We start from the raw sequence: 18130 nt of genomic DNA, 5'->3' as shown, positions 1-18130 counted from the left end.
TTGGGATCTACTACTCTGAAAAATAAAAAATGTTTTCTTTCAAAATATTACTGCTTATTGACAATGCACCCAGTAACCCAAAAGTATTGATGCTGATGTAGGAAAATGAATGTTGCTTACAAGTCTGTTAAAACAGCATCCATTATGTAGCTTACAGCTCAAAATATTATTTCAAACTGTTTTTTGAAATACATAATTGAAAAGGCTATATGGCTATAGGTAGTAATTGCTCTGATGGAACTGGACTTCTGAAAATGATTTATTATTCTAGATGCCATTAGTAACATATATGATTTATGGGAGAAGGTAAGAATATCAAGATTAATAAGAGAGGGTATGGTGCCGCCAAAAGGCCAACCTATACCTGAGGGGCAAGTGCATCAGCAGCCTGATGGTGACTTCAGGCTTCTTGATAACCCAAAATTTGCCCCTGTGTCTTTGTCCACACCCTAACAACTTGGGACCAAGCTTACCAAGAAATTAAATTGTAAAATTTAAGTATGTGGGAACCACACCCACAAACCACTTCCAACTCAGCTATACAAGCTCATTTACTGGCCTTATTTCAGAGACCCATAAATCTCGAAAGAGATCAAAAGCCGCAGTTAGGGCCAACAGCACAGCACACTGTGGGCAAGCAGGCACTCTCTGAAGAGCATATGCCAATAGTTTATTTCTCTCAAAAAGATGGAAACAAGGGCCACGATCCAGAGACACACAAAAGAATCTCCAAACAGAGCAGCTTACTGCAGAAATGCCTCTGGACTTTAAGCCAGACCGACTTCATTGGGGTGCCTCAGCTGGGGTAGGCGCCGTCCCTCCGCCTGCCCCCTAAAAACCTTGGTGGCTGCCAATTTCCATAACCCAATGAGAAGTGCAGGTATGCAGGTTCAGTGACAGCAAACTCCAGGTCTCAAGGGATAGGGGATGGGCCAGTCTTTCTCATTCCCCCATCCCCATGGGGCCCTGGAGGTCATGCCCACAAACTTCCTTTGGCTACTACTTAAGATCCCTAATGGCCACGATCCAGAGACACACAAAAGAATCTCCGAACCGAGCAGCTCGCTGCAGAGATTTCTCCAGACCTAATTATCTAAAATTTTAGAATTCAAGGGGCACCTGGTAGCTCTCGTGGCAGCATGACATTTTATGCTATTCATAACAAGCTATACAAAAGAGAGTATGGGGGAGACTGGCTGCCATAGAGGCGGGGGGAGGGGTGGGGTGGAGGTATACTGGGGACCTTGGTGGTGGAAGATGTGAACTGGTGGAGTGTTGGGTGATCAATCATTGCATGACTAAAACTCAAACAGGAAAGCTTTATAACTGTATTTCACAGTGATTAAAAAATAATAATAAAATAATAAAATAAAATTAACATAATTAATATAAAAGGTAATGTGGAGTTCATGCTAAATTCAATCCTAATCAATGGCTGAATAAGTAGCAATACTCCTACTTTAAAAAATATGAACGATATTGGTCCGGAGTGATAGTACACAGGTAGGGCATTGGCCTTGCATGCAGTTGACCCAGGTTCAATCCCCAGCATTCCATGTGGTTCCCTGACCACTCAGAAATAATTCCCGAGTACAGAACCAGGAGCAACTCCTGAGCATCACGGGTGTGAGCCAAGAAGCCAAAAAATAAAAGAAGATTAACAAGAGCTTGGAAAGTTTATTATGGTCCTCATAGATGACTTTTAGATATTTCAGACTTCAGTGAAGGAGGTAATTTCACTGGGGTTAAGTTAATGTTACTTTAAAGAAAGTAAAACATAATTAGACTCAGAACAGGATGAAGTGACTGAATAATTGCATTAAGATAAAATTTTATCAGATGAAGAATTGCTCCTTATCCTGAAGGAAGTGATTTCTCGAGATATTACTATCTCAATAAGACTGTGCATATGCTTGAAATGGCAACAAAGAAATTAGAACATTATATCAACTTATTTGTTAAAGCAGTGGCTTGTTTTGAGAAGATTAACTTCAAATTTGAAAAAAAGTTCTGTTGTAGAAAAGTAGCAGTACATGTATCATTTCATGAAAGAAATTATCATAGTTTTCATATTTTAAGAAATTGACATAATTTTAGCAATGACACTATAAAGTGGCATCTATAAACAGAAAGGCAAGATATAACAAACAAAAAAAGGGAAAAAAAGAGCACTCTCTAAAGGCCAAGGCAATCAGCATGTTTTAGCAATGATAGATATACACATATCACTTGATCACTTGATGTCCCTTTACTCATTGATTTGCTTGAGCAGGCGCCAGTAACGTCTCCATTCATCCCTATTGCGTGCTAGCATAGCCCAATGGCATCTGCTCATTCTAGGAACATGAAGAGCCTCAAACCAATCGTTAACGTTCTTGACAAAGAAGTTTTACCATCTCATAGGTGGGCGTCCACGCGATCTTTGACATCCCGTGGAATCCAGTCAGTAATGACTCCAGTCCAAGTAGTCATCTCTAAATCACATTACATGTCCAGCCCATCTGATTTTCGACGCCTTGGCGAACGAGACAGCGTCCCTGATTCTTGAGCAATGACGGAGGTCGGAACTCCGAATTCTTTCTCTTATTTGAGTTAAGTGTGATGCTCCAAGCATAGCCCTCTTTGAGAGACCCGAATAGCGTTCTCATCCTGTTTTCATAGGGCCCAGGTCTCTGAGGCGTATTTTAATGCAGGAAGAACAGTGGAATCGAAGAGACGTGCTCAGAGCTGGAGGATTTTCGTCCTCTTAGTTATTTCTTCGACACTTTTGAAGGTGTCCCAAGCTGCTCTCTTCCTCCTGTGCAACTCAGGTGCCAGGTCATCCGTTATGTTGACTTCTTGACCTAGGTACACATAGCTGTTGCATTCGGAGATGGTCATTCTGTTGAGAGCGTATGGAACATCAGGAACAAGACTGTTTCTCATGAAAATTGTCTTTGTGAGATTCAGCTGTAAGCCGATGTTTCCACATTCATGGTCGAAGTCGGTCAGCATTTGTGCAGCTTGGCTGATGTTTGGTGTTATTAGAACGATGTCATCAGCAAAGCAGAGGTGGTATAGTTGCTGATATAGTTGCTGACCATCTATCTTCACTCCCATTCCCTCCCATTACAGTCATTGCATGACTTGCTTGAGGGTGGCACTGAAGAGTTTCAGTGAAATACTAACACCCTGCCGAACCCCTCTCTTGACATTGATGATCACTTCTTTGTAGAATGGTGAGATCCTGGCCTGGTAGTGAATTGTAATACAGTTCATGGAGGAGTATTGAGTTTGAACGACCTGATTGGCTATGGCTTTGATGACCACTTCAGTCTCAACAGAATCAAAGGCCTTCTTTAAATCAATGAACGTTAGACAGAGAGGCATCTTGAACACCCGAGAAACCTCAATGAGCTTGATTATTGTGTGAATATGGTTGATGGTGCTGAATCCTTTTTGGAACCTGGCTTGCTCGCATGGTCCTTCATCTACTGTTCTGCCAATCCTATTCAGGATGACTCGGTGAACAGCTTGTAGATGACAGACAATTGGCAGATTGGGCGATAGTTGCCAACGTCATGGATGTCTCCCTTCTTGTATAGTAGTACAGTCCTGCTGGTTTTCCATTGGGACAGAACCTTGTATTCAGACAGGTAGCACGTGAAGAGTCTATATATATAATATATTATACATAATATATTATATACATAAAATATAATATATTATATATACATATATAATACCTAGCCTCATGCATACAGGCATGCATTTTACTGCTGTGCTACACACAGACTCTTAAATAAAAATGAAAATCCACAAGACAGTCAAAATATGTCAACTTTTAAAAAAACTCAACTTTGTTTAATAAAATACTCAGAGAAAAGTAAGATGCAAGATGACAGATTCATTTGGAAGCTATTGCTATGAACCAGGTAGAAAATAATGACTGCTTCATTCAATATGGTATTTTTGAAGGTGATTATAAATAGTAGGGTTATTGATGTATTTTTAAGACGACACTTTTAAGTTCCTGATAGTCATGTATGAGGAAAGAATCAATAAAGCTTCTCTGTCTTAAAATTAATTGCGGAAACAAATTTTTTCATTTATCTTGTACTTTCTACACAGAAAATACAGCGTGTGATAGTGCATCAAGGGTAATTAATATCAAAACTCTGCCTTTGACATTTATCAGAACTTATTTTGAGAACTTCAAACAAACATTGTTTATAAATGCATATTAGTTTCACCAGACTTCATTTTACAAAATATGAAGTAAAATTGCATTGCAAAATCTCAGTGAGCAATACAATACTGTATCATTTTGTCATTTTGTTTTCACTCTCATCTGAAAAATATCTATTGTTCAACAGGAAAGATATTTTGTATTTTAGATTTTTAGGTTATAGGACATATCCAGATATACTATATTTTACATTCGTTGAGTGTATTACCATCTGATATAATTTTTCATATATCTTTTTAATTATTTTTTGTCTCAAGACCTAGAAACAGCAGTGTAGGTGATATATGTAGGAAATTGAAAAATTTAAGTACTGACCAATCACCTGTACAAACCCTTTGCCTCAAGCCAAGTCATTTAAAGGTTTCTTTTGAGCAGATCCTCCGTTAGCAGAAATACAGGCTGTGCCCTGTGCTCACTCAGAACTGACTGCTCTGTGCAGGATCAGCTCTGTGACTTGTCCTCACTGCCACAGTGCCATTATTAATAGGAATAGCAAGCCATTTATACACCGTACACCAGAATCATTGAATAATCTTTGGTTCCCTTCATTTTCCTCAAACTGTGGGGTTTTCCCCCCTCATCTCTAATCATCTTTCTTATTTCTTATTCAATTATATGAACACTGTGTTTTCTGGTCTGTGCAAAGTGCTAGAAACTTTCTTTGTGGATTACAGTAAGAGAATTTCAAAAACAACAATGCCAATAGAATAGTCATAAAAAAACAGAAAAGAAAGATACCATTGTAAAGATCAATAAGGAGTCATAGGTAAATATCGTCTTAATTTTTCCTCAGGTTGATTCTAGAAGCTATCAAAGAAAGATTTGCCTGATCTGGTGGGAAATCTAGTAACAAGGATTAGCAACGTGTGTCATTTGGAGTCTTTCATCCCAGACCTCAAGCCACTGGATCCCGATACTCAGCTGGGGAAATAAAGTGGGAGTGCAATAAGCACGTTTTTGTCAAGTCTGTCTTTTCTTTAAATGAATCCATGCACTTAATTCATATCAATATCTTTCAGCGACAGAAATGACTATTCCGGAGTTCCGAGATAGCCTCAGCAGTTCTTACACCTTGGTCAGCTGTGGGGGTGCCAGGGAAGGAGGGTCACTCCAGGAAGTCAGAGGTATCTAATGATTCTAAGAGAGAGCGATGTCAGCGGATGGGGCAGAACCTGTTCCCAGGTAGGACACTAGCCCATCGTGGCATCAGGAAGCCTTGTCCTGGGCCCTTTGGGGTGTCCTGGTCCTCCCCATCCTCCAGGAGGGACACCCCCTCTTCACCGTGCAGGGCGTGAGCGCGCTGACAGTCTACCTGGCCAGCCTCCCCGGCACACGGCGCGGGGCGACCCTCTGACCAGCCCGTGCCCTGCCCGCTGCCCAGCCTGTGCCCGCCGTGCCCTATCCGCTGCCCAGCCCGTGCCCGCCAGGGCCCTATAGGCTGCCCCGCGGGGCCCGCGGCGCTGCGGCTCGGGAGCGCGGCCCGCGCCCGTGCGCGCCCCCCGCCCCCGCCCCATCCCCGGGCGCGCGGCGCAGCGGCGGGAGCGGAGCCGAGCAGGAGCCGGTGAGCGCCGTCCCGGGCGGGCAGGGCGGGGGCGGGCTGGGCGGCCACCCGCGGGGTCCGGCAAGTTGCGGGAAGTCACCCGCAAGGACGCGTGCGGGCCGGGAGACCCAGCGGGAGCGCCGGGCTGTTATTTGCAGCCTTGGAGGGAGGGTGTCCGTGCCTCGTCTCCATAGAAAAGGAACTAAAAAAAATCAGCCCAAACCGCGGTCGGAGCCAAAGGAGGGCTTGGGTCTCTCTCCCGCTCTCCCTCCCGCTCTTCCTCTCCCTCTCTCCCTTTTGCTCTCTCCCTCTCGCACTCGCTCTCTCTGCCCTCCTCCCTCTCTTCCCGTCCCCTCCACCCAGTCCTCCCTCCCTCTCTTCTTGCAGCTCCCTCTCTCGCCCTCCTCCTTTCCCCTGCCACCCTCCTCCCCTCCTCGCATACCTATACATGCATGCTCAGAATGGTGCATTTTGCAAGGAAAGGGGCTTCTTTATCTTTAAGGCCATGGGCTGCTACTATATTTTTAGGGAACTGAAAACCAGCATTTCATCCTGAAAAGAGACAGCAAAAGAGGGACTAGGTTGGTGTGAATGCCAGCATTCCATTTTTAAAATAGCACTTCATGACTACACTGCCGGAAGAAAGAGGTTTTTGAAAACAAGGGAATTTCTATGGGGGTGCATATGAAACTGATGATCAATAAGCTCCAGTTCATGGGACCCACCCCCCATGGGCTAGGAAGATGTTCTTAATCTAGATTAATTTAGGAAACTTTAGCCAAGGATGGAGCAGAGAGCGGGTGTGGGGAGAGGGAAGTGGCTGAGCTGCTGTGGCTGAGGGGTCTGCAGGAGATAGGAGCAGCCGCCCGGAAGTCATCTTTCCCACTCTGAGGAGGACCTGTGCGGGTCTCTGGGGAAAATATGACCTTGAACAAGTCCTCTAACCCTTGGGTATTCAAGTATTCTATCTGCAAAATGAATAGGTTCTGTGCTTGGGAACGCAGGATTCTGTGCTTGTACTGGCCGAGCATTATATGCAAGGGAGAAGGTCTCGGGAAAGGAAGCATCAGGATGTTCAGGATGTGCTAAAGGTGTGCAAGCTCTTGAGTGTGCTATTGGAGTAATGAACGCACGGAGGATTTAGAAAAGGGTGAGCAAAATCGCATTCAGATGAGAGATAAGGAAATCTGACTTTGTCTAGGTAGGTTCAGATACACAAAACCTATAGCCACATGCTATTTTAAAAGAGACAATTAAAGAAGGATGCTTGTGACAAGCTGTGAAGCTTTTTTTAATTTAAAGAGCCAGAGAAATAATCTGGAGTTGACATGCAAAAAAAAATGACATCTCACGTTATAGACTGAGCATTCTGGCTGGTAGAAAGGAGGTTTTAAGAATGAAGTCTGGGAATATTATAATGTGAGTTAAGAAATGAGCATATTTTTCCACAGAGCAGTTTTCCAGACTGACCTTTGGTAGGAAATTGGCGTTTTCCTCGTGCCCTTGACACCTCTGCCACTGGTCTGAAGAGGGCACAGGTGCCTGCCCCTTCCCCTGCCGGTCCCAGCTTGTTCTTTGGATTTCTGGATATACACCCCCAGGAGCTGTGATAGGAAGGTACACATGGGAAGACTCATACCCTAGGGGTTCCCACCTCACTGCATTCGCAGTCCCTCTACCAGATGAGCATCTGGCTGCCTGAGGAGGAGTTGATCTATCCATGCAAATTCAACCAAGAGACTGTGTTCCTAAAGGAACTCGCTGTGCCACTTGGTGGCACCAAAAAGTTGCTCTGAGAACTCTGTTCTCTATAAATACAAACTACCACCCCTCCCTCCTCCGCTCCCTCCCCTTCCCCCTTTTCTCTGTAACAAGGAGATTGCTGCACGCGCCGCCCTCAGCTCTGCTGTTCTGCACACACTGAGCACTGGAGATGAGCTTAAGATCGTTCTGGGGGGATAGCCCAGGACTGGAGAAAGCAACACTGCCCTGCTGATCCCCCAGGCCACCACAATGGGGGCCTGATTAGACCGTCTCTCTTTCTGCTGCGGGGGTAAGCTGGCTAAGTGTCTGTGTATCCAAATGTCCCCAGGACTGGGAAGGATGTGGTGTTATCAGCTTGCTTCTAGTTTAGTTTCTGCGTGGTGACAGGGTGGAGCTGGGGTGGCCAGAACCTTGTAAACAGTCACTGTTAAGCCTGAAAGAAAGGGAAAAAGAAACTGGGTAATGGAGGGGATGGTAGCCAGGGTTTAGAAAGAAATATTGTGTGCTTTCATATCTGAGTTCACGCTTCCAAATCCAGGTGTGGAGGACTGAAAATTCAAACTCCTCTTCCCCAAGCCACCTGAGCACCCCAAATTGAGAGAAGCATGATTGGGATTAAAGGAAGGCAAGCACCTCACAGTAGGTGGATTCTTTGCTGGGATCTACCTTGATGCCTGCTGCAGGGAAGGGGGGTGGGCATGGTGGGTGATTCAGAGAGCACAGCTTTTTCGCCAGGGGTAGATGGTCACCGAATCCTGGTCAGAGACTCCCTAGTGCCCTGGAAGCACATTCTGCTTTTGATGAAAAGCCTGCTAGCTGGCTCTTAGTGGGAGTATGGACCACATGCCAGGGGGATCCAATGTGTCAGCAGCTTGGGCATGCCAGCTTCATGAATAGGCTGTGAACTAGGCAGTGCTCACAGTCTGACCTGAACTTAGGACGCAAAAGAGAGAAGTGAGGAATGTGAAGGAAGTGCTCTTTGAACTGCTGGGGTAATGGTCAGCGGCCCCAGATCTCCCTGGGGAAACTGCTAGGGGAGAGAAATCCAGGAGAGCTTGTCAGCCAGTTGAACCTTCTTAGGCATAATCTTGGTGCTGTCTTCTCAGAACTAAAAGCTTGAATGGCCAGATGTTCAACACGGTACTGAGAGCTACCACTCTCAGCCTTTTCCATTTTCTATGATGTTCTGCTGTTCTGATTTCCTTGAGATTGAGCTCATCTGTGTTCACATTGCTGACTACTGGGCCCCGGAGGCAGCCAAGGAGACACTGCTTGTTATTGTATGTGCCTCTTTCCTCACTGGGACATGAGTCAAGTTTTTCTTGCATATTCTCTTGGTTACACAACCTTATAGGTATCTGTTTGAGAGTTTGGGGTGCTTAGGTATGCTGCATCTTGTTAGGCGTGCTTTATATTACTTGTGGAGCCCAGAAAATTTTCTCTGCTAATTTATTAGTTATTTTCATAAATATGAGTCAGTTGCAACTATTTCTATCTTCCGTGTGTCCAGTTTCTGTTTCAAATCATTTTTTGGCACGGAATTTAAAGATACAGCTTCTTGATCTCTGGAACCAGCCTTTATCTCTGTAAACCTTTTCAGCACTCCGGACAGATCCTCCAAGGGCTTTCTTTTTTTTTTTTAGTTTTTTGTTTTTGTTTTGCTGTTTTATTTTTCTTGCTTCTTATTAGAATAATGTGAATAGAATTATTTATGTAACACCTTATTTTAATATAAACCTTTTTCTAGTGTCTAACATTCTTCTAAAATGAATTGTTTTGGCATTTTTAGAGCACCCCTAAATTTCTGTGATACCACATGGCAATATTTTGTCTGTGGGTTGTATTCAAAGGGAAAACAAAGCTATCTACTTTTAGATGTTGTTTGGGAGAGTATATGGAGTTTGAATAATTAAAATACTTCCACAGTTCTTCACTTTATTGTCATTGGCTTCTCTCATACCTTCATAGCACACACTATGTATGGTCTTGAAGACAAACACCAAGGTGGAAGAATGAAAAATTCACTCATAGGCTCTATTTCCAGGAAGCATATATTATACATAATTATAGAAAATATGAACAATTGCATATCATTTTCAATGTTTATTTTGATGTCAGTATATTTCTTATGTTCACTTTTATTCACTTTAAAAAGTTTTCTTTTCTCACTAAATAATTTTAGTAATTCTAATTTTCTTAATTTCCATTAGATTTCCAGAATGCTAAAATTTGAAACTTTTATAGAAGTCTTATTATATTGTTTTTTAAGTATTTGTAAGAGTATTTTATGTGTAACTTTCTAAATTACATGCATTAAAAGGTATGTGAGACTGAAGGTAGAAAATAGCATTTTATCCATGAAAATACTGTATCTGAGGTTCTTCAAGGAAATTTCCCCTAATTATTTGGAGAACAAGAACATCCATCCAAATGTTCTTCCATAGACTTTTTGTTGTGTTATTTTACTAAACATTTACATAGAGTATATAGTAACATTATAAAATTGTTATCAGTACTTTTGATTGATGGTGATATACAAGTTTGTTTAGAGTTTGGATGAGATAAAGGTTTATCATTATATAGCAAGTATATTCTATAATTTGGTAATATGTTATTTTTAATACCTAGAGAAAAATAATTTTACTTGTGAATCATCATTTAGTTATTTTAGGAAGTGGAATTAGAAAGAAACAAGTTAGGAATATCAAAAGAAATGAAGTTTGGTTAAATACTTTTATAACCTAGGAGATAAAATTATGGATTTAAAATTTCAGATACTTGTAAATGAGACTAATTCCAACTCTTTTTTACTATTAATTAAAATTAATTTATAAAATCATTATGTCATAAGGTTGCTTTATTTTATTTATGGAGAGGAGGAAACACTACCTTTTTTACAAGCTAATCTTTTTTATTTATATGAATCTTTAGAAAGGAAAGTGAGCAAAAATTTTTATCTATTTCCATTATGTTAGGCAGTTTACTGTAGTTTGCTATGCATCATGACATCGTTTCCTTGTGGTTTCCACTGAACATAGCATTGTTGGGAGTCTAGACTCTAGCATGAGATTGCTGGGTTTGAATCCCAGGTTTATAATTTACTATGTGTCTTCAGGCAAATTGCTTAACATCTATTCCTTCATTTAAAAAAGAGCGAGTTTTAACACTATAAACATAATTTTGTTATTACGATGGATTAATTATACAGATATAAATCATTGCCTACCCATTGTAAAAATAAAGATATGCTAATATAACTTTAATTCCATTCAAGTCTTTGAATATCAAGATTTTTCTAGGTTTCCCATATTCTTGAATTTAAAAAAAAAGAATTGGGTTAGTGTCTCAAATATATTCTAAGTTTGTCAAACTACTCAGGCAACCGAAAAGAAAGGCATAGATACAAAGTAAATCTATTTTATATAAAAATTATGTATTTTCCTTGTAAAGATAGAAGAAAGACAGCACATCACATCTGCTCCCCTGAACCCTGCCTGGAATGATCCCTGACCACAGACCCAACTGTAATCCCTGAGTACAGAATGTTTTGAACAAAAAAATGAAAGTAATAGAGAAAAACAAAGAATGGAGAGAGAGAATGAGAGAGAGAAAGAGAGAGAGAGAAAAAGAGAGAGAGAGGTGAGAGTGAGGAGAGAACATTAAAGCTACAAAGCAATATAAGGTGGAGGAAACTAGTTGTCAAATAAATGAACAAAGCTACCACTCTTTCAAAGGGAACTTGAAAGTTAAAATCCTTATCAGACTGATATATTTAGGTGATTGACTCTTAAATCATGGGTTTTGTTTTGTTTGGTTTCCTTTTTTTTTTGTTTTTGTTTTTTAAATAATTGTCTATACGTTGAAAGGAAGAAAGGAAAGGAGGAAGGAATGGAGGGAGAATCATCCCATCCTATACAAATTGTCAATGGTGAAGAAATCTTGACAGAAATGATTAAATGATTGTGGAAATACTGCTACCTAAATTTAATTAGTGTATTACTTGAATTTCGAATGTAGTTGATTGACATTACCTAATAAATGGAAAGCAGTGTCCAGTATGTATTACAATCAGTGAATAAGATTTAACAAACCAACTCAAAGCTCCCACACAAGAACAAAACAAACAAACAAAATGTTCAGTCAGAGAGTTTGCCATTTAATTATGTTTGTGTGGACTTGGAACTAGGAGAGTTGCTTTCCTGTCTTGAATCTGCTGTTTGTTCTAGCATGAGTGTTTATTTCTAAACCTCAATTTCCAGAATTGTTTAAAGAATGTAGTAATCATCGGTCATTGTGGTACTTATGTTAAATCATGATCAAAAATTATTTAACATAAAGTAGACACTCAATTCATATTAGAAATAAGTTCACAACTAAAATTGAATTAGAAATAGAAAACTACACTTTCAATAAGTTAATATTAGGTAATATAATATGCAAATAATGTTATATAATCTTTTGAGAGATGACATAAATAATAAAGCAGTTAGAGATTGCAAAATGGGGTGTAGAGGCTTAGTGTCTATGATTGATAATTAAAGTGAGACTAGTTCACAGTGGATTGCATCATAGTTTATTGTTTTGCTGAGAAGGCTGTTTGGGATATTTCTGATACACTAAATCAGTTGTTTAAATGACTTAAATGGTTTCAAGATTTAATTTTATTCTATAGGAGAAACTTTTAATTAATAAGTTACAAATTTTACTTTAAAACCATCACTTTATGAACATTTTAATTTATGGAGGTTTCAAATAAAATATGAATATTTTGGTGCCACACTAAGTGGAGGTGGTGCTGGCCTTGACTGTCCCAAGGTTTGTTTGTCTCTGAGATAGAACAATGGCATGGTGCTTAAACTAGAAAGCCCTTCCTAACTACTGGACTTCAGACTCTTATCTATGAGATGCACGCTTTTCAGAAAACTGTATCAAAGTTATCCATGACATAAAATATTGAAACCCCTGACTGTTTGTGCTAAGTCTATTGCTCAGGCAAAGGGATATTTTAATGTTGATGTTCTGAGTTATGTGATTTGCTTGTGTGGGGATTAAGTTATATAAGAGACATCTGTGCCAGAAAGATGATCAGTTTGAGAAGATTGTTGAAAATAAAAGACAATATGAGCTATGAATCTGGTTACAATATAACTTGACATTTATGGCAAATTCTGTTCAGCAGTATTTCCCCTTAATATTCATTTAGGGTTTAAATTAAGACCATAATATATCACTTTAAGAAAATATTTTGTATTTATAATATGTCTATTTTCTATAGTGCAGTAGATATTAATTATATTATGTAATAAGATGAGATATAATATTATAAAACAGTGTTTCTGAAACTGGAACTTGAACCAATAATACATTGTAAATTGAACAATATATAAAACTTTTATTTCATCACTTTTAAATTGAATTAAAGATATACATATTATTAAATTAATAGAAATTAATAGCTATAATATTTTGAAATATTTATATAATTATATTAAACTATCATTATATGTGTAGCAGACATCTGATTTATTTTCTTATAAAGTTATGATCCCTACCATACTAGAGTTACACCCTAGAGGAAAATCATTTATTCTGTAAGATACTCTAGTTCTTTTTTTTAATATGTATTAATTAGTGATATCCAGATGTTTTTAACAATGAATTTTGCTTTGGGATGAACTGGTTAATAATGAAAAAAGACCAGAACTTGGAAACATAGAAATGGTATTAGTGTTATCCTTTCCTTTTCTTTAGACTCTAGTCAATTGAATGGGTGAATTTAATTGCCAGATTGCTAAGGAGAAACAGTTGCTCTCATTAACTTGTATAAAAGCAGAATATTGGTGGTAGATACTGAAAGAAAGAATATTATATGGTACTCAAAATTGAAAATGAAATTAATGCCATCTTTAAAAATTTAATTTTATTGTAAAATGAAAAAAAATCAGAAATATTATGAATTTTCCTATATTCATAGGTAAGTAAAGTATGATGTTATAATAGAATGTCAATCTATAAACAATCTAAATGTAAAATCTATAAACAATCTAAATATAAATTAGGGGACAGTTGAGTACTATATAACTGTTAAAATAAATAGGTGATCTAATTTTGAAACTTGACTCTACTTTTAGTGGCCTGGAATCTTAGTAATCTATTCTTTTTGTTTGCCTCTGATACTCATACGTAAAATGAAATTATTTATCTTATAGATTTTATTATAAGTGACATTGTGTGTGAAACCCTAAGCATACGACCAATATGTGATAAGCTTTTCATAGACTTTTTTTATTGCTGCTGTTTCATCATCACTATTAGATAATTGGATAACTGAATACATTGTGATATACCATATTATTTAGGAGAGAGTAAAATAAAGGTTTCACACTTTAAATAACATTATTATTAGTTACATGTAAAAGATTACATAGTCAGAAAATTGTAGATGAGATATCAAATAGTACAATGTCATTAAGTCTGGGTTTTGAGATGAGGCTTTGATGGTTTCCAATCTCATGCTTCTGTCAATAAGATAATCTCTATGGGTGCCAACGGAACTGAATCTCTACAAAGATCTTTAGGAATTTGACATTATTCCCAAAATGCGTTGATACCACCATGACAAATGCTAATTTCCTCCATGCCACTCTATTAGTCCCTATTTCTCTTTTGAAGGATCTCAGTTGCCTGATTCACTGAATTGGAAATGTTTTTATTACCCAGTTTTTACTGTTGCAGGCTGAGGCAAGGGGATAGTAACCTTGAAACTCAATCAAGACCTTTACTAGAGAGCCTCATAATTTTAGGTTAGTGAAAAATACAGCAAGAAAATATGAATAAAAAGATGTCATGTGAGTTTAGTAAAAAAAGCAAATCTAGCATAATGAGGGATCTGGGAAGATTTTTACAGAGGGACCATGTGAAAATATTATCACACTCAGTCTATTTAAAACTCTTTGAGTTAGATAAAATAGCCATTCCAATTACCAATAAAGGCCTATGACTCAAAGATACCAAGTGATCAAGGGCAAACAGTGATCAAATTACAACGTCAGGATTGAAAACTAGGTCCACAGAACTACAGGCCCATGTTCCCAAGAACTCTGAGAGAGATGACAGAAACACGGACTGTCAGAACCAGAAATGGTGTGCAGGGGCTGGGACAGAGGACAGTGGGGAGGGCACTTGCTGGCATGTGGCCCACCAAGGTTCAGGTTTCAACCCCCCTATGATACATCTGAGCCCCACCAGAGGTGATTCCTGAACCCAGAGCCAAAAGTAAGCCCTGGCCCTCAAAGGGAACAAAACAAAAGCAATGAACAGCTAAAAACTGCATGGATTAAACCTCTGTTGCAAATGAGTATATACCCTTGCAGCAATTTCACTTGACCAGGCGTCCATCTTGGAAGCAGAAACTGAGGGGCAATGAGACCGAAAGGGAAACTGGGCTAGAAATTAAGACCAATACTTGAACGAATACTACAAAATAATATGTATATATTTGATAGTACATGTAAACATTTCTAAAATATTGAGACATAGTGGAAATGAAAATAATATATTCCCACCACGTAGAGAACAAACTATGGATATCGTTGAGCATGTTTTTAGACTATGTATATCCATGCAGGCATATTCATAATTTCTTTAGAAATTAAATAATATATTCCTTTAATCATTGTTTAGTATATTATGCATTCTCCAAGTTGTATTAATCTTCCTACTACATACTATCTGCAGCACTGTCCTCCCATTGTTCATCAATTTGCCTGAGTGGGCACAAGTAACATCTCCATTGTGAGACTTGTTGTTACTGTTGTTGGCATATAGAATACACCACAGGGAGCTTGCCAGGCTCTACCCTTCTGGTGGGATACTCTTGGTAGCTTGTAGTGCTCTCCAGGAGGGTTGGAGGAATCTAACCCAGGTCAGATGCGTGCAAGGCAAATGCCCTACCTGCTGTGCTATCGCTCTTATTAATTAAAGTTTCTATTAAGGAGTATGTCTGACTCCTTTGCTATTTTTTCCTTTTGGGCACTTAAACATAGGAATTTCCTAGGACTTAGTTTCTAAAAGTAGTTTCATTTCTATTTTCTCTTTCTTAGTGATTTCAGTCAGTCAAGGTTTACCCAAAAAAAAGAGTAGCAATGTATCTGCTTCCTGTGCAAACCTCCCTCCAGAAATTCAGGCTTCTATTCAGCTTCTTATTTAATATCCCTTCTTGAGTTTCTAATTTATATCTAAAAGTTGATATTTCAAAGCGGAATTTCTGTTATATCCACCCGAATCTACTCATCCACAGGTTTTACCATCTCACTGCCATTTTATTTGATCCTGAGTAGTGTTTTAACTGATTCTTTCATTTTGCTTTTGCCTTCGTCAGCAAGTTATCCCTAGCAGCTGACTCCCGCAGCCCGCTGCTAGTGCGTTCAGGCCCAGGCGCCACGTGCTTATCCCGCGCTCCCCTGGCCGCCACTCGCCGGCCTACCAGCGTCAATTACTGCAGCTCTTGCCCAATTGCTCTCGAGGTTCTGCCTTTGTGCCCTTATTATTTCTTAAAATGTCTGTCAACATGCCTACCGCCCGTTTTTAAAATTCTTTCTGAAAACCATTCTCCGCAATTTTAAAGTCTTTCTGAGATTCCATTTTGGCGTTGCTCCTTGGAAGCATCCCCTCAAGCTTCTGAGTTACCCCAACCCCCTCAGCCCCCTACCCGGCTGTAGATGCACATATGGCTCCAAAACGTTTGACGGTTTTCCCTACGAGGGTTCCTTTAAGAAGTACAGCCAGGCTCTGTACCTCAACTAGAGAACCCCACGTGGTCCCTGTACACACAAACAGTGACCTCGCACACAAAGCGGGAGTAAGTCCTGGGTGCAGTCAGGAATAAGCCAACCCCTCCCATGCAACAACAACAGAGGCGTGACCCCAGTTTGCACGTATGCAAGCGCACAAGCTCTCCTAGCACACCCCCAGAAACCTGTGTGACCTAGGTCGTTGCAGAAGCTGCAGGAGAAGGGAGAGGATGGAGAGAGTGACAAGAACAGCCAAAGAAATCACAGTTGAAAACGAAGGCCAAAGAATCATATTCTTTCGGGATCCTCACCTCTCGTGTTTCCATCTTCAAATACCCGCCCTGGAGCACGGGTCTCCTTGCGTACCTGACTCTCACTAAGCCTCAGAGATTTGTTTTTACCTTGTCTTGTAATATTCTTTTCTTCAGTGTTTACAGGAGTCATGCCCTGTCTTGTAAGGAATTTACTCAGGTCTTAGTTTTTCAATTTATGCATCTTTGGCAATGTTATAAACAATTACACACATTTCTACTGCTTTCTAACTTTACTTCTTGATCGACTAGTTCCCTCTTTTTATTTATGTATTTATTTTTTGTTTTTGAGTCATGGGCAATGGTGGTCCAGGCATATTCCTAGCTCTGTGCTGAGGGACCACTTCTGGTGCTGATGGAGAGACCATATGTGTTGCTAATGATTAAGTCCAGGTTCAGTGCATGCAAGACAAGCACCTTATTCAGAGCACTATCTCTGGCCCCTATTATTTCTCTATAATCGTATTATTGTGTAGCAAGCAATATTTTTATTTTTCATCTTGTTAAGTGTCTGGAAAACTCCTTAGATTATAGGTTTTACAAGAGCCTGGATTTATTTCTCCACTGGCCATAAATGAATCCTTGTAGTTTATAAGAGTACTTGATATAGAACTCAATAAGCACTTATTAGACAACGGCAAGATGCTAATGTGTTTTTTACTAGTATTCTCTACTGTTTTATTATGCCCTATTAATTTCTAATATTTTGGAAACATATATAACAATGTTGTTAAACCTTATAGTAAACAATTTAAGCACAATTATGTCACATTTCTTAGTAAATTCATTTTTAAAATGCACTTTCCAGATATCTGAGCTTTATAACTAATATAAACAGCCATGAACATTGTGTCTAATCAAAGGATATAATGAAGCATTTACAATTTGGTAGGCCATAATTGAGCCAGGACAACAGACAATATAAATAAACTTGTATTAGGTAATTGTCCCATTTGTACCTTCTATCTGCTGACTCATCTCTTAACCTGGAATGTTCTCTATCTTCATGTTTTTACGGCATGAAGACATTCTTTAACAATAGATATTCCTGATGTTTAAGTTGTACCTCTTATTTTCCATGGACTTTCTAAATATTTCTCTTCTAGAAAAGGTAATAAGGAAAAAAGAACTTATGGCATAACTTGGCCTAGATATTAAATCTAAGCTCATCAACTTTCAATGATTCCATATGTATTGAACCCAATTGTTATTTATAAAATAGAGATAAAAAATAGTTCCTACATTTCTGGATTGTTTTGAGGATAATGGAATATATATGCCACAGAGGCAGACACAGTTAAACATAAAACATGCCATTAGATGGTTGAATGCATTTTATCCATTCAATATGAAATCTTGTATGTGCCAGTGAATGTAGTATAACTGAGCTTTTTCTTTTGATTTTGTTCATTGTACATACTGCAAGTTCTTACTTTCTCTTTTTCTTGTTGACGTACTTTCCTTAATCCCTATTTCTTCACAGTCTGAACTTTAT

The sequence above is a fragment of the Sorex fumeus genome, unplaced genomic scaffold, assembly GCF_029834395.1.
Source record: "Sorex fumeus unplaced genomic scaffold, SorFum_2.1 ptg000026l, whole genome shotgun sequence".
Classification (NCBI taxonomy): Eukaryota; Metazoa; Chordata; class Mammalia; order Eulipotyphla; family Soricidae; genus Sorex; species Sorex fumeus.
Note: the sequence above shows the minus strand (reverse complement) of the source record.